Source organism: Macrobrachium rosenbergii, chromosome 48 (assembly GCF_040412425.1).
Source record: "Macrobrachium rosenbergii isolate ZJJX-2024 chromosome 48, ASM4041242v1, whole genome shotgun sequence".
Classification (NCBI taxonomy): domain Eukaryota; kingdom Metazoa; phylum Arthropoda; class Malacostraca; order Decapoda; family Palaemonidae; genus Macrobrachium; species Macrobrachium rosenbergii.
The window spans coordinates 51,737,048-51,761,606 of NC_089788.1; the positions used below are offsets into that span (position 1 = coordinate 51,737,048).

The window sequence follows — 24,559 nt, forward strand, 5'->3', positions numbered from 1 at the left end:
AAAGTAAACGCGTGCAAAGACTTTAAAGCAAAGTTCATTTACCTGTCAAACTGTCAGACGGTGTGCGTTTTCGTAACTAATATTCATAAAAGAAAATAAAAAAAAAATGCGCTAATATAATTAGCAGCGAGTTGGGCGTAGTCGGACAGAGCCTTAGGGTGTGTCCTTGCAATTGTCTGCTAGCGGGTGCAACGTTGGCGTGTGTGTCTGTGTGTGTTTGTACGTGTGTTTCTAAATTTGTGATTCGACACTCATCCGTTTTACATTTTAAATGACTTCCCTTGAATGACTCCTGCATTACTTAAGGCTGAGGCTACATTATCCTAGTCATCCCAATGACCCTCCTGCCTATAACCCTCCCACCTATACATACACTCCACCCCCCCTCCTGCACGCTACTAAGAGAGGGTTTTCTTTTTGCTGTTGTTCTTCTTCTTTTCCTTCTCTCGCTACCGGCTGGGCTCGAACGATGCTGAAAAGAAATGGAACCAAATTCAGTGAAAAACTTGTTGTACTCTGGCTTCTTTGGGGAGACTGAAGTGCATGTTCATGGCTACGAGCCCGACCTGTTTCATGAAGTGGGTTCTCTCTTCCCACAGACTTTGTTTTTATTATTACTATCACTCATGCCGTTGCCCTCGTTTAGAAAGGGGCGCCGTTCAGATGGTAATTCTGTCGCCCAAGTGATTTCTGTCGTTCTGAGTTCTGACAGCATCCGAGGGTCCTTTTCGCCAGACGCAAAATAATGCAAGTTAGGATCTTCATCGGTTGAAGGCGATGTGTTGGTGATGGTGGTGGTGGGGGTGGTGTTTAGGGCATGATGGGGCGGGTTGGGAGGGAGGGGAGCCCGGAGAACTCTTGGTTATGTGTGGTTTCACTGTCGCATCATGCGCGTCATGTGCGCCGCTGCCAAGTCTCAGCACCCGTCTGAGTGTCTGGTGGAGGCAGTGGTGCCACATCTCTTGCCGTCTGAAGTTTGTGTTTAGTCTGAAGAGTGTAACAAACCTTCCCAAGGTTCCCTGGAGGCTCACAGCTTAGCCCGGCGATGCCGGGCCGAGGCAAGAGCGGCGGCTAGAGTACAGATGGTCGGCAAGCACCAGCTGAAGTTAAGCACTGTCAGCTGAAAGTGCTCTCCCTCCTCCCGTCCTTCCCCGCTCCTACAGCCTTAAGCTCATGCCAAACCGCTCTGACATCATGGTCAAGGCAAAGGTGTGACCCGCAGATGGCCACTCGCCCATTTATCTAACTTTTGCATCAAAGCTTCTCGCTGGAAATTCTTACCTCTACATATTGGAAGCATCTCTACCAACGGCCTTAAAAAGGCCTGGGTTGATAGAGCCACTGATAAAGGGTCATTATTCTTAAATGGAGGCCAATAGATAGAGGTTGTGGGTGGTATCCTGCAATATGACAACACATTCGCCAGATCTCTCTCTCTCCCTCTCTCTCTCTCTCTCTCTTTGTTGGGTCTGGGTTCAAGCGACCCCCCTGTGCGACTCTCTCTTCTACTTCATGCTTCCTCTTCCTCCGATAGCGTTCTTATTTCACTCACTTTACTTAGTTCAGCGTTATTCTTCCTTCCCAGAACGCTACCATCACTTTCATATTTTCTCTTCTATGGGGCATTTTTTCTGCTTTTTTGTTCTGGGCCATTGTCAGGACTGTATAAAATTGAGTGGTTAATAGGATGTCAGCATTTTCTAGATTTATATACTGTAAGTATGTCATTAGTCTCAATACAGACTTTACGAGCAGAGTTTGAGGTACATGGAAAATATTCTTTTGTAATGCCAGTTACTTTTATTTTGGGTCTTTAAAGGTCTCTTTCTTCCTGAAATGATAAATTTATTACATGGGACCAGCCAGATGCTCTCAAGACTGTGACATTTATCGAAACAGGATTTGATAAAAAGTATTTTCCAACTGGGGACTGCTTATATTGAAGCGAGGAGGGTAGGATATAAAGGCGGAGATGTTTGGTAGATTTTCATGTAACCTTGAAAGTATAATCCCCACTCTCCTTAAACTACATACAGCAAAGATGTGCACTGGGAAAAATAGGATTGTTTTACTGTTATCAAGCTAAACTTTGTGTGGGATATAAATTTTCATGCCCTCATTATGTGTTGTGCCATTATGCCCAAATAATTGTGGTAAATTACATCGAAGCAGTTTTTAAGAAAAAACAGACTCAAGTTTATATCGCCTGGGAACTAACCCGTGACGCAGTGCAATAGTAAACATGAATGCACATTCAAATACTGTTAATGCATATGCATTTATAGACATTTTTGTTTGTTCGTTTGTCTTTTATGTGTTTTTTCTGCATTTTGCTGTGTCTCTACGCTTTTTTTTTCTTTATTTCCATATGTAGTCATTCTGCTATGTGGAAGCTTTTTCAACGCACTGTCTTACCTCCTGTTTGAATGTGTTTACTGCATTGTATACTAGGAAGGAGAAAAGAATAAGAAGAACTTTCTTCTTAATTCAGACGTAGATACCAACGAAGTTCAGGCCCTTACAAGCTTTTCATATATTTACTTGAAAAAATAATCACGAGTCAATTCAGGCTTCACGATTTTAGAATATTGTGCCCAATACACAAAATTTTACTGAAAGACTGCAATTTTGTAACCATTTAATTTAATGGCATTATGATTATTATGATTACCAATGTTAGCAGTATTCGTGTGGTGATATATATATATATATATATATATATATATATATATATATATATATATATATATATATATATATATATATATATATATATATAATTATATATATATATATATAGATATATATTTATATTTATACATAAGTATATATATAATGTATGTATATGTATTTTCATATATGCATATGTATCTACACATACATATGTACATATTGACACTTCTCAGTTCCCCTTTTCCCCTTGTATTGGATATTTGTATGCGGTATGTGATTTATATATTGCTGTGATATGTAGTGGCGTTATTATTATCATTTTTCAGTAGCAGCAAGAGTAATATGGTAAAATTTAATAAAGAAGTGATGGCTTTCTTTGAGGAATCGACTCTATTGCACAAAGTGGCTGATGCCAGTTATCTGACTTTTTATGAGATTTAACAAACTATAGAGACAAGGGCGTTTTTGTTTAGATGAAAAGTTTTCCTGGAATCCTGTTTTCCTTGTAAGGAAAAGAGGACAGACGCTCTCCCATAAATACTAGTGGGTATTTTTGCTTTTCATTCATTCTGATGGATTGTTTGCCATCAGCACAAATGGGCAAGTTCCTTTTGTTCATCAAACCTGGGCCAGAAAGGGAGATTTTGTTTTTAATTTCTTTGCATTTCACTCTGATGACACGCAAACACGCACATAGTTACAGTATTCGTGTAGGTAGAGCTTTCTCTAAATGAATTTAATCAATTTCCTTGTAAACAGGATTTTCCCGCAAATAAAAATGAAAAGATTTGTCTGTGTACATTACCGGCTTTCATACAAGAATAATCTGATAACAAATTCCTTTACTTAGCACTTTTTTCCATCTTTTGATAAAACTATCCAATAAGTCATAAAACTAATCCTGTGCTTAAATTTAGGGAAAACCGAATACTGTAAAATAGTAGCCAGTTAGGTTTTATGAATACTGTTCAAGATAATGATAATAGTGAAGATTCGGAAGAACCAAATATTTTGACAATTTTGACGGAAAGGAAGTAGATTTGAACTTTAGTTACAGAATTGTTATTGTCCTGCATTATTTATATATCATCTACGGTACCGGATGCATGCATTCGCTGTGAATCCTTTATTTGGGGAGCTGTTGACTGCGCCCGTTTTACTGTGCTTTGCGCAAGATGGTTGAAGTGGCGACCAGGTGTTGACTGGTTCTTTTTGCCATAATTTGCCCAAGATCATAAAAATACTGATTGGACGTTGATTGCAGGTCTTGACTAAATGTTTACCACATACTGATTTGATTACTTCTTTTCACTATAATTTGTCTAAGATCGGTTAATGTCGACCAGATGTTGGGAGCTTCGTTTCACTGCTATATGCCTAGGAGCAGTAAGGGATGACAAGACCAGTTAATAAATGTGACGACAATTGCTCCCATGTCTTGAAATCTTGCAGTTTACCATTTCAATTATATTCATTTTCGGTGTCTTCCTAATTTATTTTCACTTCTGTATTTAAAAGATAAATTTAACGCAGTCGATAGTGTGAGGAGCGGGTGTGAGGGAGAGAGAGATTAAGAATAGTTTTCCGAAATTGTTAAAGTACTTTATAATTCCTATAATTGAAAAAAAAAGTGATTTTTAGTTTTCTGTAAAAGAAAACTATTGTGCCGGCTTTGTCTGTCCGTCTGCACTTTTTTCTGTCCGCACTTTTGCTGTCCTCCCTCAGATCTTAAAAACTACTGAGGCTAGAGGTCTGCAAATTGGTAAGTTGATCATCCACCCTCAAGTCATCTAACATACCAAATTGCAGCCCTCTAGCCTTAGTAGTTTTTATTTTATTTAAGGTTAAATTTGACCACAATCGTGCTTCCGGCAACGATATAGGATAGGCCACCACCAGGCCGTGGTCAAAGTTCCATGGGCCGCGGCTCATACAGCATTATACCGAGACCACCAAAATATAGCTCTGTTTTCGGTGGCCTTGATTATACGCTGTAGTGGCTGTATAGAAAACTCGATTGCGCCAAAGAAACTTCGATGCATTTTTTACTTGTTTATTTTTGCGGTTGATTCTAGAAAACAGCCAGACGGCCGGAAAGTAATTGTCATATAAGTAATATACGTAAGAAAATGGAATTTTAAATTTCCTTTTTACATACTTTACCAGTAAAAATAGATGGGTCTCCGCCATTGTACTTGGAATTTTTATTTTCATTCGTCATTTCGACCGTTGCTTCTCATGTGATCAAAAGTCTGGTTCTTGTGCTGTCATGCTTAGTATTCTTAGCTATGTTGTAACTACTGAGTGGTAAGATAGAAAAATGTGAAATTTATGAAGGTGCGCCAACATTATTATTATTATTATTATTATTATTATTATTATTATTATTATTATTATTATTATGATGATGATGATGATGTATGGGTGATGAAGATGCCAGTTTTTCTGATTATTATTGTCATTATTATGATGATGATGATGTATGGGTGATGAAGATGCCAGTTTTTCTGATTATTATTGTGTTTATTATTATAATTAATGGTTGCTGTGCTGCTTGAAGTGGCGTTGGTGGAGAGTAGGTACGATGTTAGAGAAGAAAATAACGATTATTATGACGATAACAGCCATAACCTCCCTGATTAAAAATAAAGGGAAAAGGATCTCGTGGAAATATAATTGCCCATTTCTGCAAGAATACCTCTCTCTCTCTCTCTCTCTCTCTCTCTCTCTCTCCCAGTTGCTTGAACAGCCGAAATCTCCGTGAGGAAGCCAGTGTATGAAAAATGAAAATTCTGATCCTTTCAGAGGACGTAAATGCCATGATTGTGTGGCTCTGTCTTGAATTTTAGTGCTCGCATTAGTCTAGAACCATGGATAATTTGCATGCCCAGTACTTATTCTATTATGGTTAATATTATGTTGTTGGACTAAGATGCAAACAGGAATATCTGGGAGCTAGAATGTTTATCTGGGCTCTTGTTTAGCTGTTTACTTTTATATATATTAAGTGTTGGTAACTTTACTAGACTAATTTCTGAGAAAAATGAAATACACGTTTTTGTGTCGTTGTGTTGTCCATAAATTCATTAGCGGCTCAGTATTTCCTCTCTCTCTCTCTCTCTCTCTCTCTCTCTCTCTCTCTCTCTCTCTCTCTCTCTCTCTCTCTCTCTCTCTCAATTTTTTGTAATTTTGATCAAATAAAGAGTTAAATCAAGCAGAATTAATGAAAGCGTTAAATCCAGCAGAATTACTTATTGGGTTTGCTAGCTGGACAGTAGAATAGCACACTTAGTTCATTTTGAAAAATGAGTTCTCATGAAACGTAAACTGTATTGTTAGTTTCATAGATAAGGATTTTAATTGCGATTCAGTTTCGGAATAGTGCTCAGTTTTTAGTTATCAGTCGTCCATTGTTTGCTAGTTTTATAATAATGACAAATGCAGTTTATAATCATATGCCTCGATTGATGATTTTTCTAAATCAAAAAGCATAGCTTAGAGGGCGAGGGTCTCAGACAGAAACAAAGGAAGAACATACTTGGTGTCATGTGAGGGGAATACGTTTCCTCTTGTATGCATAACATTATTATTATTATTATGATTATTATTATTATTATTATTATTATTATTATTATTATTATTATTATTATTAAAAATGAGGAAAGCACAGATCTAAAACAAAGAGAAGGAAATAGCAAACGAATGACTGTTTACATTCAACGACATTAGTGCAAGTTAGAAAATTAAAGTCATGATACATGTAAGAGAGCGTCTGAACATCAGAACCAGTAACTTTACTCGGTTTTACGTCAAAGGGAAGGAGAGACTCGTGGTGTTGGGCTTTGTGAAAACATAACACTTTCGTAGACTGCGGGTGGTGGTTTGTTGCAAAGTAAGTAGCACTCACTATTTTTTTTTTTTTCATCCTGTTTCTGAGTGTTATAGGAAAGACGATGGGACGGCAAATTTGTCCTCTTACCCAGAAGGAATGAAAGACGAAGACGATAGACCACCTTAGAAAAAACAGGGGAGGGAGAGGTTATGAGATTTTGCAGTCTCTTGGTCTCTCACTTGTGTAACATGCCGTTCCTAAACCTAAGCACTTCATTCGATGCCCTTTGGTGTTGGAACGCCAGTCGGGTAAACCGTTTAATCAACAATACCTTGACTCCTCATTGGTAAATTCATCCTGCCATCGTCCCCCTATTGTGAATGAGTAGATAATTCACTTGGGTGTGTTGCACATTACCTTCAGTGTAGTTTTCCTCGTAGGGGGTTAGTGCCGTCATTGCATCTCACGTGGTGACTGTAGGGAATACTGAAAGTTGTTTGCAGCATCCCTTTGGCCCCTAGCTACACCTAGTCTTCAGCCTTTTACTTGACTTCCATTCCCTCGTCCTTTCTTCCATCGTGCTGTCCAACCACTCCAACTCACTCTTTTCACTGTAAGCGCTGAATGGGTGGAAGTGGCCCTTCCCCGGTGCTTGGCTTTAGAGCCGAAGTTCCCTAAATGAGACCATAAATCATTGCACGCTGGATTCCTCCACGCGTCTTCAGTGCAAGAAGTTTGCCTTTTCAGTGACTCTTCCGAGTTTCCCCCACTTAAGCCTGTGTAATGTATGTGTATGTGTGTTTGTAACTCACGTTTTTATATCTTTTCGTTTGGCACTAATATTTCTCCGACTTCTCAGTACCTCAGTTAACAGTGCCAGCGCCTTTTCTCTTTATCAGATTTATCATATTCAGAATGTTGTTGCTAACATTGCAGCTCCTGGCGTCTCATCCTTAATACACGAACGTGTCAACTTGCAAATTTTAAATAAAACTCCTGTAGACGCCCCCGTAGGGGGTGTTAGTACTGTCAGAGCACCTTACAGGCTGCACTGTAGGCATTACTAAAGGTTCTTTGCAGCGTCCCTTCGGCCCCTAGCTGCAACCCCTTTCGTTCTTTTTACTGTACCTCCATTCATATTATCTTTCTCCCATCTTGCTTTCCACCCTATCCTAACAGTTATTTCTAAGTGCAACAGCGAGGTTTTCCTCCTGTTTACACCTTTCAAATCTACCCACTCTCAATTTCCTTTCCAGCGCTGAATGACCTCATAGGTCTCAGTGCTTGGTTTCTGGCCCAAACTCTGTATTCCATCCCTGTACGCGCATTTCTGTTCTGCTGCCTAAACCTCGAATCCCCAGAATATTTATAGGATAATTTATAACACGTTTTACGTGTTGGTGATTCTCTTGAGAGATGCCCTCTCGACAAAGATGCGAAGATTAGCAAATCATGTGACACCGTCTAAAAATTGATTTATTGTTTTATGGAAATCTGAAGCATCTGAGGTTCAGTGATTGTCAGTTGTTAGCGTATTGCACTATTAGGTGATTTATCATGAAATTTTAATCATTTTTTTTTCTTGTGCTGTTCTAAATGAGGCAAATTCTTCAGAAGCAAGCAGAAAATTTGTTTTAATCGCAATAATGGGTAATGTTTGCGGAATTCGCTACATTGTTATGTAGAGGGATTTGCGGGATTATATTGCTTTCTTTTTTTTGTCTTTCTTTTTTCCTTCGTTTTCCTTACTAACGTTTTTATCGTTGGTTCATACCTTATTGCACTGATTGCCTGATAGATATGATTTTCATTATTCCTTCTGCCTGTTCTTTTTAATAAGTTTGTTTCCACGGCCTTTCTTAAACCTTCGGCACCAGGAAGATGAAAAATTAACCGAAAGCTCCATCATTAATTCGAAAAAGAATTAATTTTAATGTCTTCAGTTGTTTTGGAGTCAAATACATTTAGGGTTTATGCTTCTATCCCTGTGACATTTCATTTTAAATCTTACAGTATTTAATGGGTGTTTGGGATGTAAGCCTGTAGTCTATTGTGAATTATTTGTTTTTAAATTTTTCATCATGAGACATTTTGCTGTGATTGTGGGTTTTAAATTATTTCTGACATCGATGGCCGTTGTAACTGTTCTGTGGATGTGTTTATATTCATTCATATAAGTCCAAAGAAAAAAAGTGTAGCAAACCTGCATCAGATCACATTGGGGTCTAATGTGAGTGGGAATGGGTCACAAGGAGGCCCGGTAGCCATTAGAATACATAAGAGTAGTACTTAACCCTGGGTTTCCCGTCTGCAGTCTTAGATTAACACTGTTTATGCCAAAGGTTACGAGGCAGATGGAAGCGTGCTTGTTTTGTCTGGAGAAAACGTTAAGCAACGACGGGTCGGCTCAGCGGGGCAGAGGAAGTGCTGCCTCGTCGAAGTCATATCTGCAAGAATCTGCTGACGTTAGTTTTCCTGTTTCCGGGCTGCTGACGCTCCCCTGCTTTTCCCTCGGGAACAATTGATGGCTCAGCAAGATCACAGACGTCATTATGTATTAGAAGCAAAATCGACACTTCGGCAATGCTAACGGTTCTTAACACAATATGAATAAAGATTCAGAACCCTGAAATTTCTTTATTGAACGCGCATAAGAAAAAAAATTATAACCTTTTGTAATCCAATCATTTTCAAAGGAATATGAAAGAAAATTTGAACACCGAAATCTCTTTCTAGTACACACTCGCACACTGAAAGCTGGCCTTTTTTTTAACGATCTTAGAAGTTTATAAAACAAACAAAATTTATATTTTCAGGAGTGATTTCAACTTAGGTAATTCAGCGCGGGTTGTCCCTATGCAGTAAGCCATTGTTTGTGTGAAATGCATGCTTTAGCTTAGTTACCATTGCCGTCGGCTTTTGGAAAACTTTCTTAACGCGGTACTTACATATGTTGTTGGATCACAAGAACCGTAATTTCGTTCTTAGACCCCTGTATTCGTAAAATGCTGAGGCGGAAATTTTATCAGTTGAATAGTTTTTTATTCAAATACTGTAACATGGATCTTTCATTTAATAGTTAGTGGCTTTTTAGTTTTAGTTCAGTACCATTCAATAATATAGATTAGATAGCGATATAACTTCTTTTTGGTGAAAAATAAGTTTTTTATGGTCTTACTGTATCTTATTTTAGAAAATATATAGATTTTTCCTTTTAGTAATCCTACTAATGCACAGAACAATTGTGTATGTGATAAAGTTAATATATATATTATTATATATATATATATATATATATATATATATATATATATATATATATATATATATATATATATATATATATATATATATATATATATATATATATATATATATATATATATATATATATATATATTGTATGTGGGTGTGTGTGCGTGCGTGCGCTCTAACTTGTACGATTTATGATCTAACGTTCATGAATGCATAACAGAAATGAATAATGATATAGTAACTGAACCTTTCTCCAGAGGATCCCGCGATTTTTCCATTTCTCTTTTTCATCATACCTGGTTTTGGTCTACCATCAGGTTATTCGTCCCATCACCCTTTTCACTGCAAGAATCAAATTTTCGATTCTAGGATTTTATTACCTTTTAGAAAAATTCTGGATAATCTTGATAGCTGGGGTGAAGATCCTGATGGTGTCTTCCCTTTGTTTTTTAAAAAAAAGTGTTTAGTGTGGTGTCTCCCAAGATTGCTAGATTCTATAGATTTTTATGTCAACGTACTATCTTTGTGGATGAGCGCAAGCCTAGTGATACAGTGCCTATTCCAAAGAGCGGTATATCTGCAGACTGCAGTAACTATAGGCCAATCTCTGTTCTCCCTGTTCTTTCCAAAGTTGCTGAAAAGACTTATTTTTAAGTCACTCTATAAGTATGTGGAATCTAAAGGATTGTTAGCTGATAGTCAATATGCATACAGAAAGCAATTAGGTACCTGTGATGCTCTTTTAGACTTGACATGCCATTTGCAAGGGAATCTTGATAAGGGTTTTAAATGCAGAGTAATTCAAATAGATTTTAGTGCTGCTTTCGTTATAGTAAATCACAAGGCACTTATTTATAAACTTCAGAATTTTGGAATGTGTGGATATAGTTTAGGATTACTTCAAGATTTCCTAACAGGCAGGCAGCAGCGAGTTGCTGTGGACGGGATCTTTAGTGAACCAAGACCTAATGTGTCTAGAGTTCCACAGGGCAGTGTCCTTGGTCCATTGTTATTTTTAATGTATACAAGTGATATGGTTGTTGGCCTGGAAAACAAGATTGTTCAGTATGCTGATAATGCAACACTTGTGGGTGTAGTAAAGTCTCCACATCAGTTCCTCATTGGATGGGTCGATATCGTACTCGGCTAGCACTCTCCTAGGCCCGCGTTCGATTCTCCTGCCGGCCAATGAAGAATTAGAGGAATTAATTTCTGGTGATAGAAATTCATCTCTCGCTATAAGTGGTTCGGACTCCACAATAAGCTGTAGGTCCCGTTGCTAGGTAACCAATTGGTTCTTAGCCACGTAAAATAAGTATAATCCTTCGGGCCAGCCCTAGGAGAGCTGTTAATCAGCTCAGTGGTCTGGTTAAACTAAGGTATACTTAACTTTTTTCCACTTATGAGAAGTAAAGCTACCCTCAACCTCAGTCGGGACGTGGACCGGGTCAGGGAATGGTATAGTCGGTGGGGTATGAGGCTGAACTCCAGTAAAACGAAAACACTATTGATTAGCAGATCTCGTACAGATTTCCCACCCCATCCTCCCCTTCAGGTGGATGGAACTTTGCTGAATGAGTCTGAAGTTTTAACTATTCTAGGTGTAACTTTTGACTCACATCTTACTTTTGAGAAACATCTAATGAAAGTTTCAGCAAATGTCGCGCGAAAGTTAGGTATTGTTCGTAAGCCTTTGTATTTATAACAGTGATAAAATCAGTGGAGCCTGTTTCAGGTCATTTGTACTTCCTTTAATGGAACACTGTTCTCCGGTGTAGATGTCTGCTTCTGCCAGAGATTTATCTCTTTTAGATAGAGTGGTTCGTGGTGGTAAGTTTCTGTTTTCTAATAGTAGCAGTTATGACTTGGACCTTGACTGATGGTCTCTTGTTTGTCACTTTTTCATAAGTTCTATTCCCTTTATCTGCCGAGAGCAACCAGATTCCCTGACCAGCAGCACCAATATGCAGTAAATGTTCCTCACTGTCGAACTTCTCTGTTCCAGAGGTCCTTTATTCCTCACACCGTTAACTGGCCTGTGGAACAGCCTCCCAGAGGATGTCGTGCAATTGGAACTTCAGAAGTTCAAGCAAAAATGCAATGCATTACTACCCTAATACTGTTCTTCTTGCATTTTAAAGCATTTTTATCTATTTATTAGTTTTTCTATTTTTTTTTTAATGAGTGGGCTCTCTTCTTTCTGTATTTCACTTTACTTCATCTTACTTCTTCTCAATGAACACCGTATTCTTTGGAAGCTTGAATTTCAAGTCAGTGACTCCTGTGGGCTTGTTCCATATGAGTAGGTTTCATCTATTGAACAATAATGATAATAATAGCAATAACAATAATAATAATAATAATAATAATAATAATAATAATAATAATAATAATAATAATAATAATAATAATAATAATAATAATAATAATAATAATAGAAAGCTGAATAATAATCAAAATGCATAATATGGAAAGCTTCATGAGCCCATGAACACATAATTAAAATTCAATCTAAGGAATATGCTTGAAAGTAAATTTAAAAGAAGCATAAATTTCGTAGTAATGTGCTTTTATGTCAGAAATCTTCCAGTATTACTACTCAGGGCATAAAGAGGAAAGGTGGGTAGCAGAGGATGTCAACATGGCTTTAATATCATTAGTAACATAATTCTCATTCTTTTTATCTTTTACACTCGCATGTAAGCAAGAGTGACATTTTCGACTAAGGTTTATGTATTTTTACTTCAACTTCCCTTTGAAAGTTGAAGTAAAAGTACATAAATAAGTGTATGGAAGTTTTCCAAATTTTTCCCAGTGAAAAGTAGACAAATATGTGGATAGAAGTTCTTGACTTACTGCAGCGTTTGTCTGAGAAAAAAATAAGATCTTCAATCATCTTGAAGTCTGTCTAACGCTTGACTTGCATTGTCAGAACTATTGCTTTTTGTAAAGGTAACGGTTTCCACGTGATCCTCATTAGAGGTCACCTTAGGAAGCTGCGAGCATTTTTTGTGATCACGAAATGAAAGTTCTTGGGACGATCAGCGCGAAATCATTCAACGGAAACTGGAACCTGTAGAATATGGCAATCAATCTGGAAATGGCTTAGAAAAGGCATCGTAAATCTCACCGGTATTGATGCTTTTGTGAAATAAGTTCAGTTGAGCCTTTGTGCAAGGGCCTGGCATATCCAGGTGAAGAAATACCTGAAGTTCTCAAGGCGTGAAATAGACTTGGCAGGTCTGGTTTTTTCTTCTTTATAGCCATGTTCTCCACTTATCTGCTTTGTCTCATCTGCCAGCATTTATTGTTTTAGATTAAATGTAAATTCAGATCTAAAACGTGAAAAATAAACGTACGGTGATCCACAAAAAAGTCATAAAAAGCAGTTTACAATTGATTTATTTTGATAATTATAATATTTGTTTTATATGTATTGTCATAGTTTCTTTTCTAAATTTCCCCTCTGCTTCCCCCCCCCCTCCACAATTTAGACGTTAAATTTCCTTTAAACAACAGTCTAGTGTGCGCATGATGTTAAAAGTTGAATTTTATTCCTGATAATAATTATATCTGATGTAGACAATAGTTCGTTATCTTTTTGTCGCGATGTCATCAAGACATTCCACGACCCTGACTCATGTCCAGTATTACAATTGGTTTTTTTTTTTTTTTTTGCACAGGCAGCTTCCAGAATCACAGGTGGAAATTTTACGCGAAAACGAAGGGAAACCTCAGAGTTAGTCTTTTTGTAAATTTATAAGAATTGTGGTTTGTGATTTTTAAGTGCTCTTTTTTTAAACAAATCTTGTATAAGAAAAAACGAGGGCTAGTGACTAGTCTCATTTTGCGGGAGTTAATGACATTTGGTAATTCTGGACTGTGTGTATATGTGTATATATATATATATATATATATATATATATATATATATATATATACACATATATATACATGTATATATATACATATATATATGTGTGTGTGTGTGCGTGTGTGTACACAGGAGTACCAAATGGCCATTAACTCTTGCTAAATGAGACTAGTCACTAGTCCTTGTTTTTTCTTAGAGCATTTAAGAATCACAAACCTCAATTCTTATGAATTTACACATACAAACACACATATATATGTATGTATGTATATATATGTGTGTGTGTGTGTGTGTGTGTGTAGTATCTGTGTGTTTGCACAATGACCAAATAGTGGTCATCTTAATCTGCATTTTCCCTTAGAGTATAAAAAAGGTTTGTGGCTCCTGATACCCTATAGTTCTGAATTGTGTATTCACATTCGCGTCCTTATTTTGAAAACAAAATTTGCCCTTTCTTTTAAATTTAGACTATTTTACGTCATCTTTCTTTTGCGTAACATGGCGCTGGAACGAGAAATGATGCCAAAATCTCATTCTACGAAAAATGATGAATAATGGAATCGGCCTTTATTGTGACTTGAACCGTGCTCAGGATAACATCACTTGTTATTGTCGCCATTATTATTGTTATTGATTTGTCTCCTGTTTTTAGCAGCAGTAGTAATATTGTTTATTTATTTGCTCTACTGTAGAATGGTGATATCGTAAGTTACTTGAAAAAAGATAATTATCAGTAATTTCTGTTTTTGTTATGGAAGATATAGTTTACTTCTCTCGTTATTGACTTTGTGTAAAAATTTATTTTTGGTTTTCCATCTTTGCTCTGTTTCACCCTTTCCCGTCTTTTTTCTCTCTCTGATTCCAGATATTTCTCACCTCACACTCTCTCCTCTGTTGTCTATCCAAATTTTTCAATCTGAGTAATTGCTATTGCCAGAGATTTAATTCCATAAACTGGTACCACAACAATTATGGGCAATGATAATCTAAATAAGGTTGGAGGAGAGAGAGAGAGAGAGAGAGAGAGAGAGAGAGAGAGAGAGAGAGAGAGAGAGAGAGAGAGAGCTACGTTGCCTCCTTACACCTTTCAAGGGCTGTTGCTTCAGATAAAGTGAACCTGAAGTTGACAGTTCTTACCAGACTATCTTCTGAAGTTATATAACAGGAAGTAGTTAAAGCTTTAGGTTGCTTGTTCCTAACGTAAGCGTAATAATTCCCTTGTTTTTAAATGCTTGTTGTAGATCCTTTTGGTTCTGATTTCTTGTAAAATTTCGATTCAGTTAAAAAAATTCAATTAAGCGGTATGTGATACGATTAGTCTTATTTGTTTTGTTCAGATTTTTTCTTATAATTCAGATAAGAGTCATAGTTCACTATTTAATTTTATTTATTCATAGTACAATAAAAGAAAATGAATGACAGATTTTCTGCATATTTTCCGTGTTCAAGATACATAAACGAGAAAAGAGTCGAAGATGGGCTGAGTAGTTTTATGAACATATCCAAGTTCAAAGAGTTTTTCGCCCAGTGCCTTCAACACATCCTTCCTGGTGGTGTGCTTTTCCCGTTTGAAAAGCAAAATTCGGCAGGATACTAAAATACTCACTTCAGTTGGGTAAATGATGGATTATATTTTTACAAAACTCACTTTGCCAGTCGTGTCGTATGTTACTTAGGAATTTTACCATGCCTGCTTAGTTTCCATATTTTCAGACGAGACTTGCTTGTAAGGGGCAACATGTTACGGGGAAGTGTGTTGAATATACAATATCATTTTCTGTGATATTCTCAAAAGAAACTATTAGATTTCATATCTCTTCTCTGGCTATCTACGAACACGAACCTTTCTTTCCTATTTTGATGTTCCTTCATTTTTAGATACAGATAATCTTTATTATGTTTGAGTCTGCGACCAGAAAGTTGTCCCGTTGCTCCTTGTTTTCGAGCCACAAATTTATACTTGAATCTGAAGCCGAGGGTAGACAGACTCTGAAAGGACTTCACCTGTACTTCCAGCTATGAATAAAGTCTGGCATACATATTCATCTCAAGGTGAAGTCTTCTGTTTCTCTTGGTGCCCGGGAGTTACCTGTCTTTGGTTCAGTCAGTTAGTGTGCTTATTGTTCTGCTAATGCTAAGGACAGTCGAGAACATCTCAACCACCCGGTTAAACTCCCTAGCGAAGATCAATGGAAAAAAGGAGCGACCAAATGAAGCAGTGTGTTGGCGACCAAGTGAAACAGTGCAAGTACGCTTAGAACCGGGATGTTGGCATCCAAATGGTGTATCGACGTCCAGGCTAAGTGGTACGTTGGCGCCCAAGTGGAGTGAAGACCTGAAGCCAAAATGAAGTATTGGTGTGCAAGGGAAGTGGAATATTGGTACCCAAACGGTGTATAAGCATGCATGGGAAATGGTGGTTGGCGCCCGAAAGAAGTGATGTATTGACCGCTGGGGAAGATGGTATGTTAGCGCCCGAAGCGTGTGTGGCGTCCAAACGACGTGCAAAGCGCCAAGGGAAGGAGTACTGTATGTTGGCGCCCAAATGGAGAGTACCAGCGTGCAAGGGAAGTGCAATAATGAGGCCCAATGAAGAGGTGCTTTGGAACCCAGCTAAAGGAGTGTATTGATGCCCAGGGGACGTGGTGTCCTGGCACCGAAATGGAATGCGTTCTTTTGATGACCTCGTGGATGGGAAAAGAAAAAAGGCGATGGTGAGGGTGGGGCAGTCTCGGTACATTGCAATTTCAGGGTTTAACCTGAGAACGCATTTATTAATTTATGGTCCTTTTTCATTTTTTATTCTCTTCGGTCGCTTTAGACTTGCTTGCATTGTGTTACGTACACTTCTTAATTCATTTTCACTTTGTAAATGAGTTTTGTTTTGTCTGTGACTATTATGACAATACATATATATCAGTTAACTTGAACCTTGTGTAAATGCCCATGAAGAAAATTCTCTCTCTCTCTCTCTCTCTCTCTCTCTCTCTCTCTCTCTCTCTCTCTCTCTCTCTCTCTCTGGAGTTCCCGTTACTCTAGCAGTACCACCATCCGCACGGCTTACCACAGAGGTCACCTTTGCCTGCCCGCTATCTGTGTTTGTTTGTGTGCGTTTGTTTGCAAGTATGTTTATGGCGGAGTCTTCCAATGGGATATACCTCTGGCATTGTGATATGTCAAATTTATAATATTCTTGCCAGTTACTTATTCTGAAATAATGATTCCTTTGCTTGCTGGGTTATTGTGCAGTAATATGCAGGTGGCTTTTTTTAACCATGAAATCAGATGTGGCTGTAATTATCGACTGAGCCCCTTTTTAATAGAGATCTGATGACGGTACCGAGTAGTTGCTGTAAAAATGATAAAATTTTCGGGTGGTCGACTGGCCAGATCAGCAGAAAAAGCGAAAAGAATATAAGAATATCTCTCTCTCTCTCTCTCTCTCTCTCTCTCTCTCTCTCTCTCTCTCTCTCTCTCTCTCTCTCTCTCTTAGAACACAGCCTTCCTCAAGTAAGAGACAGTCTTTCTGTATTGCACTGATTATGCAATCCTCCTTTTGCTTCTGGGGAATTTTGTCGATCCGGGAATCCTGATGTTGGCGTTGTTGTTGCTCATCCTTCGAGTATTTCATCATCCTAACAAACCCCCGGAGGATAACACAACACATTAATGACTTTCTCTTGTGCAAGAGTCTATAAATATATGAGTTGCAAACTCTGACGCGGACAAGTGCTACAACTTTTTTTTTCTTTTTTCAACGTAGATTTCCAGCTAAGTCTGGTGTGCAACGTTAGATCTAAGAATACTGATGATAGATGCTTTTAGTCGTATCGGTATACCATAAAGGTGGGATAATGAGATACACCAAAGAAAAGGACTACTTACATAGACTTGATTACTGTATGATTGATCATTATATCTGAACTTTGATCGTTTTCCTTTCAAATATTATGTGAATGATATCGCCGACTGATTATTCTCTTACTAGCGCTAAATGTTTTAGGCTCTTCTTTATTAGTAGTCTCCCCTTTCCTTTTTTTTCCTGTTTTGATGAAACTTGAAGGCTGCTGATTATTTTCCTCCAATATTTTTTATCATCGGCTGTTTTCCACTGTCTTAAGTTGATTAATGACTAATACTATAGCCATTTTTTTTATGACCACTTTCTGTGAGTGAATCCTCGGGTACTTTATTTCAAACCATATAATTTGTTAAAAAGAAAACTGTTTGTTAACACATGAAAACCGTATTATACTTACATTAACCTTTATTATATTTTGATTAAGACAAACAAAACTTGCATTTTATTGATCTTTGACATAAAAACGTTTCTAATTTGTCATGTGCTTCAGTGATTGCATTTTGGTGCAATGCTTTATGTAGTGTCAGTATCGAATAATTGGAATAAATAGTTATTATTATTATTATTATTATTATTATTATTATTATTATTATTATTATTATTATTATTATTATTATTATTATTATTATTATTATTATTTCTACTGCTGCTACTACTGCTCAGCGCGAAAGCCCTGTGTTTAATTTAATTCAAAAGGTTTCCAAAGCCCAATAGATATATCTTCAGTGATTCTCAGTGCTTAAAAAAAAACTGCCGATTAAACAGCCTCCTTCTGTCTCTGTGTCAAAACACACTTAAAATTTTATACATAAGGGTATAAATTTTTTGTGTGTGTTTTGGTTTTGTGCGTTTCTTGAACTTAAGATTATTTTCAAGTGGTTATCAACCAGTTCTCGATTAGCTTACATGTGTGTATATATATGTATAATCATTACGTTATATATATAATATATATACTGTATATATGTATATATATGCATATATACAGTGCACACACACATATATATGTATGTATGGGTGTGTGTATGTTTTCATATTTAACCACACACATGTATATGTAATATGTATATGAGTGCATATGTATATATTTAAATATACACATAAATGCATACATACATATATATGTGTGCACACAAGTTGACAAAAAGAATGAAATACCTGTCGGAATGCTCTGAGGTTAAATTATCAGCGGTTTGATGTGCCTAGCGGAGTGAAATACGATAATGGGAATGATTTTGCGAAGACAAGCGAGAGACAAACTTTCGTCAGGTCTTTTAAGTAGCAGTCATAAGCAGTGCAGGTTTATTCAGTGGGATATTGAATAGCCATGGGAAAACCCCTTGGCGTAGTCCCTCATGTAGGATTGATGTCTTCGAAAATGCACCTGTGGCTAATGTCTATCTCGCTGAAGTCACTGTTGGGTGGTTTGTGGCTTGTGAGTTGGGAATCTTCTGTTTGTTACCTGTTGGGTATGAGCGTTTCTGTTTAAATCTGTTCGTTAGTTCGTTTGCTTTTCTATATATTTGCTGGCTACTCATTTCTTGCTCTGCTTAATTTCATATTTTTCACATGAGGGCATTCTGTTCTACATTCTGTAGGACACTGCTTTGGAAGATCTCGGTCTTTTGCTCATTCCATAAGAATGTATGCGTATTGTCAATAATAATAATGATTACAAGAATTTTGGCTTTGGATTTTATTGTTTAGTTGGTTGTTTACATAATAATAAAACACATTCCCTTAAACAAAATTCCTTGTGGGTGATTCTAATATCACAGAATTCTTGCCACTGGCTCTCATACTTCTGAATATTACTTGTAAAGCATCAGAATTTTGCTAAGTATTTCCAGGTGAATTACATTTTGCTCATTTTATGAATGGCTAACTTAGACATGTGACAAAGATGCCGGTACTGGAATGATATTCAGTCATTCCAGTTAGGTCAATTGTGTAAGGTTAAGTGATACTTACTGATTCTTGTTTTGGTAACGTTATCTTTGCTTGAATGATCATCAGTGACTGATAAGTTGGAAAATTACCTGTGTTTGAATGATAAGGTTATTCTCATTTTAGAGCGTTACCCAGACATAAATGGCCGTTCCTGTCTTTGTAACTTTTATGAATAAATTATGATGTAAAGGTTTCGTTCCCGAAACATTTGTTTGGAAAGGTTAACTGCAGGTTATCCATTCGAAGTTACTTGTAACAGATATCACATCAAAGTTACTCCAGGTCAGTTCTGTAGGTTACTTACAATCATCCTTTTATCTGTTTGAGAAAGCTGTATCCATTTTCTTGTATATTTATTTTCATTGGCGGATGGGCGAGAATTTTTTTTTTTTTTTCGCGTTCACAAACATGGTATGTGAATTTGGCGATATTTTTGAGGAGAGTAAAAGAGGGACTCAGAAAATAACACGATTGTGGGAGATCTCTTCATGTTGTAAATATTTTCACTAAGATAACGCATTGACTTTAATGGGTATATGTATGATTTTGGTCATACTGTAATGAGTAACTTGAAATGACCTTCTTGAGAAAAAATTATCTAATATTATGTAAAGATTTCGCATTTCCCTGTGTTCATAACCTTGCTGTTTTTCTTTTTTATATATTTCTGTATTTATCCAAGGTAAAACTCACTCTGTTATTCCATTTTGGAAGAGTATTGCAATGGTAACATGTTGCAATAATCAACAGAAAAATTACGAATATTTTGTTGTAATCTTAAATATTGAGCCCCAAATACACCATAATGTCAAATTCCCTTTGTCTTCACATTAAAGCGCTGAATGGCCGAAAGTGTCCCAGTGTTTCGCTTGACCTCCTGAATTTCATAAACCAAACGAAACTTGCACCTAAAGGGAAATATATACGGTAAGTTAATCTGCCCTGCTAAGATTCGAACCTGCTGTATACCTGCCGGGTATGATAAAGGTGACAGAAACTTATCCACTAACTGAGATATCGTGTGAGACAATGACAAAATTTTGAAAATATAAATAATGCCCAATAAATGACTCGAGCCAGAGTCTGCCAAGAAGATGGAAGATGAATGCTTAGTAATTAAGAAGAAAAAGAATCATGGCATCGCCATTTTTACAAGTAATCTTGGACTCTGTCTGACTTTTGACTGAAGTGCTACTGCATCCAGTCCAGAAAAGATTCGTAGATTCGTTAGACCACAAAATACTGTGTGCTCCTTTATCTATGCATTCGATTATTTGTTTATTCCTTCTGTCTTTTAAAAAAAAAATACTTGTTCAATCGTTTGTTATATTATATACAAGGTAAATAAATAATTAAATGTTTGATTTCTTGATCTGCTTATATCCATTTTGGTTCATGTGTTTTTCATTTAATTATTGAATAATCTTTTACTATTTTGTTTACATTTTAAATGTTTGAATTACTGTTTTATGTTGTGTATTATATATATATATATATATATATATATATATATATATATATATATGTGTGTGTGTGTGTGTGTGTGTGTGTGTGTGTGCGTGTGTGTGTGTGAATTGGGATTTTATCATCGTGTGTAGATATATTTGCTCACTTGTTTCATCCACTGTCTTCTGTTCTTCCCGTTTGAATTCACTTATAGTCCATGTTTTTCTCTATAGTGTATAGATACCAAACATACTTCTCCCTGTAAAATAATAATAAAAGTGTACAAGAATACATATATTTGATATCTATACATGTATAGATATCAAATATATGTATTCTTGTACACTTTTATTATTATTTTACAGGAAGAAGTATGTTTGATATCTATACATATAACACGTTTTTTCACCTTGATGTTGTGGGTCTTACAATGGTCGGCACCATGCCACTTGCATATCGACCATTTATCTGACCGATTGCTCTCCTCCCTTTCTTATCTCCGACCCAGACCATCTCACTCTTTTGGATCTGAGTTTCTTTTCCGGCCTCTGATTACTATCTGCCACTTCCCCACCTATGATACGATCGTCCCAGCGCATTCCGACCATGGATCAAAGTCATTTGTAGTCCGGCTTTCTCAGAATTTCATTTTATATGGAAGCACCCCTGTCCCATCTGGGTATAGACATAAAGGTCTTAAATAAATACCATGATTTCTTTCATTTTTGTCCTGTCTACTAAAGGTATATTTCACTGACTGTTTTTTTTATTATTATGATTTCGACTCCGGATTCACAATCCAGTAAGTCCCAAAGATCAGAGGAATGTTCCACCTTCCTCGAAGGTTCGTATCTCTACCATAACTAAATCCCCCTAGATCTCTTTACTCTTAGTTCTTAAGCAAAGCGGGGAAAAAAGGCAACTTTATGCTTTTAAAATGTCAAATTCTGAGCAAATCATATAATGCCAACAATTATATTTGATATGTATTACTGCATTCACCATTATAGCATACACATATCATGGCAGTTTCCCAGGTTGCACGTTTTGTTTTTCCCTTATTGCCACCATAATCTTAGTTTTGACTGTGTTAATTTTCAGTCTTCTCCTCTACAGGGTAATCTACCATCTCTGGAACACACAGTGGCTCCCTCCGCCCCCTTATTCACTCTACTTTCTCTCTTCCTCATTACTGAGATAGGTAGTAAAAGGTTCAGTGCTGATCTGTGATGGACATTAACCGTGATCTTTAATTCCTCTGGCATCCCTGCCACCCTCTTCCTCCTAAATCTTGTTTTGATACGTTCATATATATATACGAGGAGACTCCAAACCAAAAACGTCACCGCATTAGCTGCTTCATATATCTGTGGAAAAATCTGATTAGTAGATTAGTGGTGCTGCAAACCCGTCTTACACCTTGCACATGCTTTCGCCTCTCGAATGTTGAGATCTTTCGGTTCCAGTGCCTCTTTCACTTCTTCTGTCCAACTTTTTCCAGACGTACCATTCCTGCTTCCTCCCAACACTTCCTAATTCCACCTTCCTGTTGTTGTTCAAACGACCAAACCATCACAAAGCTCTGGTCTGTCTCGTCACCAAAGTTAACCTTTTCATCACCTCTCCATAGTGATATCTTCACATTGTTACATTTTCTCTCTTACCCATTCTCTGGATGCTTTGCAAACAATTAATCTCAGCAGCTTCACCTTTTCCTTTTATTCAGATTCAACATTGACAATTTAGTTCACAACAGCAGAGTAGGCTCAATAACCCCTCGGGGCATGCCAGCGTTGGCCTCTGGAGACACTCCTTTCTTCCAAATCTTTGCATACATCCCGCTATATGCCTTTCTCACTTTACATATTCTGTGTCTCACCTGTTCTCTCGTCCTATCGCCACCTGTTACATGTATTCCTTAATATCTGTATAAATCAACTGCTTCCATTCTTCCACCATCTTTACATACATTCATTGCTACATTTTTGTGGTTTCCGTTTAGTTTCATAAACTTGCTCCTGTTCAAATTCAGTTTCAGCTTTCACGTCTTAGAAACGTAGAAACGTTTCACACGCCTTCATTGGTTTCTGTAGTGTCTTTTCTCTATCCCCAGTCAACACTATTTTTTGTAAACACCAGTGATTCCACATTCCATTTACGATCTGTATGCTCATACGTGTAAATGTCTTTTTTCTTTCTTGACTTTTTGTACACTGCACTTAGTAAAGTATAAATACATATAGAAATAATCAACACACAATCACGTGTGGAACAGAAATAAATTTCTGACTGACATCAGGATCGAACCCAGGTCTTTCAATAGAAAGGCAAGGGCGCTGCCTATTAGGCCATACAAGTTAGCTTGCCCTGGTAATTCCTTGGGTGCAGTTGCCCTCAGGTTCCAACTTCTTTTATGACTTGTATGACCTAGTGGGCAGCGCCCTTGCCCTTCAATTGAAAGACCTGGGTTCGATCCTGATGTGAGTCAGAAATTTATGTGTATGTGTATATGTATATATATATATATATATATATATATATATATATATATATATATATATATATATATATATATATATATATATATATATATATATATATATATATATATATATATATATATATATATATATATATATATATATATATATATATATATATTTCACATATTGACAGTGTGTATGTTCGATATTTTTTTAATAAGAAATTTCCTGCAAAAAAAATGCGCTGTTTGTCGAAAGAAATTTTGTCTGTGCAAATTTCCGCTGTTCATTATTTTTCGACTTACCATGGTAATCGTGAACTCTCTCTCTCTCTCTCTCTCTCTCTCTCTCTCTCTCTCTCTCTCTCTCTCTCTCAAATTGAATTATTAGTATTTATTTACCAAGATTATTGTTTGTAAATTTTCACTTTTTTCTTTTCAGTCTCATCTGTTTTGCGAGAAGGCTTCACTTGTCCAGTATCAACGAGATTATTTTTTACTTGTGCCCTCTCATTATTTAATGAGCTTATGATAATGGGAGTGTCAAAAAAGGAAAAGAACGTAACAGAAAAGAACGGAAGAACTGAAGACTCGTCTTCTGGAAAGGAAAAGTAAGTTCAGAACCAGGGATAAAATTAATTTTATTCTTTCATTATGGGAGAAAGTTCAGGATAATGCAGATCTTTTTTTCTGTCATAATTATGTACAGGATGCTCTTTTATTCAGCCTGTACTATACCATTAGCATGCTAGGATGAAAGACTCTTTGGAACTTTCCTCCAACTTCCGTTTTTTCTGACTTACAACATTCTACACATTAGTTAAGAAGCAGGCCTGTCCCCTTCTTTCGAGGGAGGAGAGTTAACCGCCCTACCCCCACCCCTTTGCTTTTGTATTCCCTAACGGGGGTAAGAAAAGATCATGAACTGTCTCTGGAGTTTGAAAGCAGTAACTCGTGACAGCTAGTTTCTGGTTTCCGATGTTTACTTCGTGTCGGCATAAAAGCGGATTAAATCAAGAGACACCGTTGTCTGGGGTTCGTTTACTTGAAGGATCATGTGGTTAGCAATGAACTGTACTCATAAACAAGCCACGTACTCGTAGTACTTGAAGGTTTCTCCCAAAAACGAAGAAAGCTCAGTTATGATATTCGTAGAAGGATCCAACTTGGCTCTAAATACATTTT

The 24,559-nt window shown here is 36.9% G+C and overlaps 2 protein-coding genes across 3 annotated transcripts in view; one reads left to right on the forward strand and one right to left on the reverse strand.

Moving 5' to 3' along the window:
- LOC136831375 (focadhesin) overlaps positions 1 to 24,559 on the forward strand; it is a 459,396-nt gene that overhangs the window by 276,038 nt on the left and 158,799 nt on the right. For both annotated transcript variants that reach the window (XM_067091718.1, XM_067091716.1), the window contains one exon: positions 23,817 to 23,985. The gene's annotated coding sequence lies outside the window, so the exon portion shown is untranslated. The remainder of the gene's footprint in view (positions 1 to 23,816; positions 23,986 to 24,559) is intronic.
- Positions 1 to 24,559, reverse strand: part of LOC136831093 (uncharacterized) — a 77,521-nt gene that overhangs the window by 24,214 nt on the left and 28,748 nt on the right. The window lies entirely within an intron of this gene.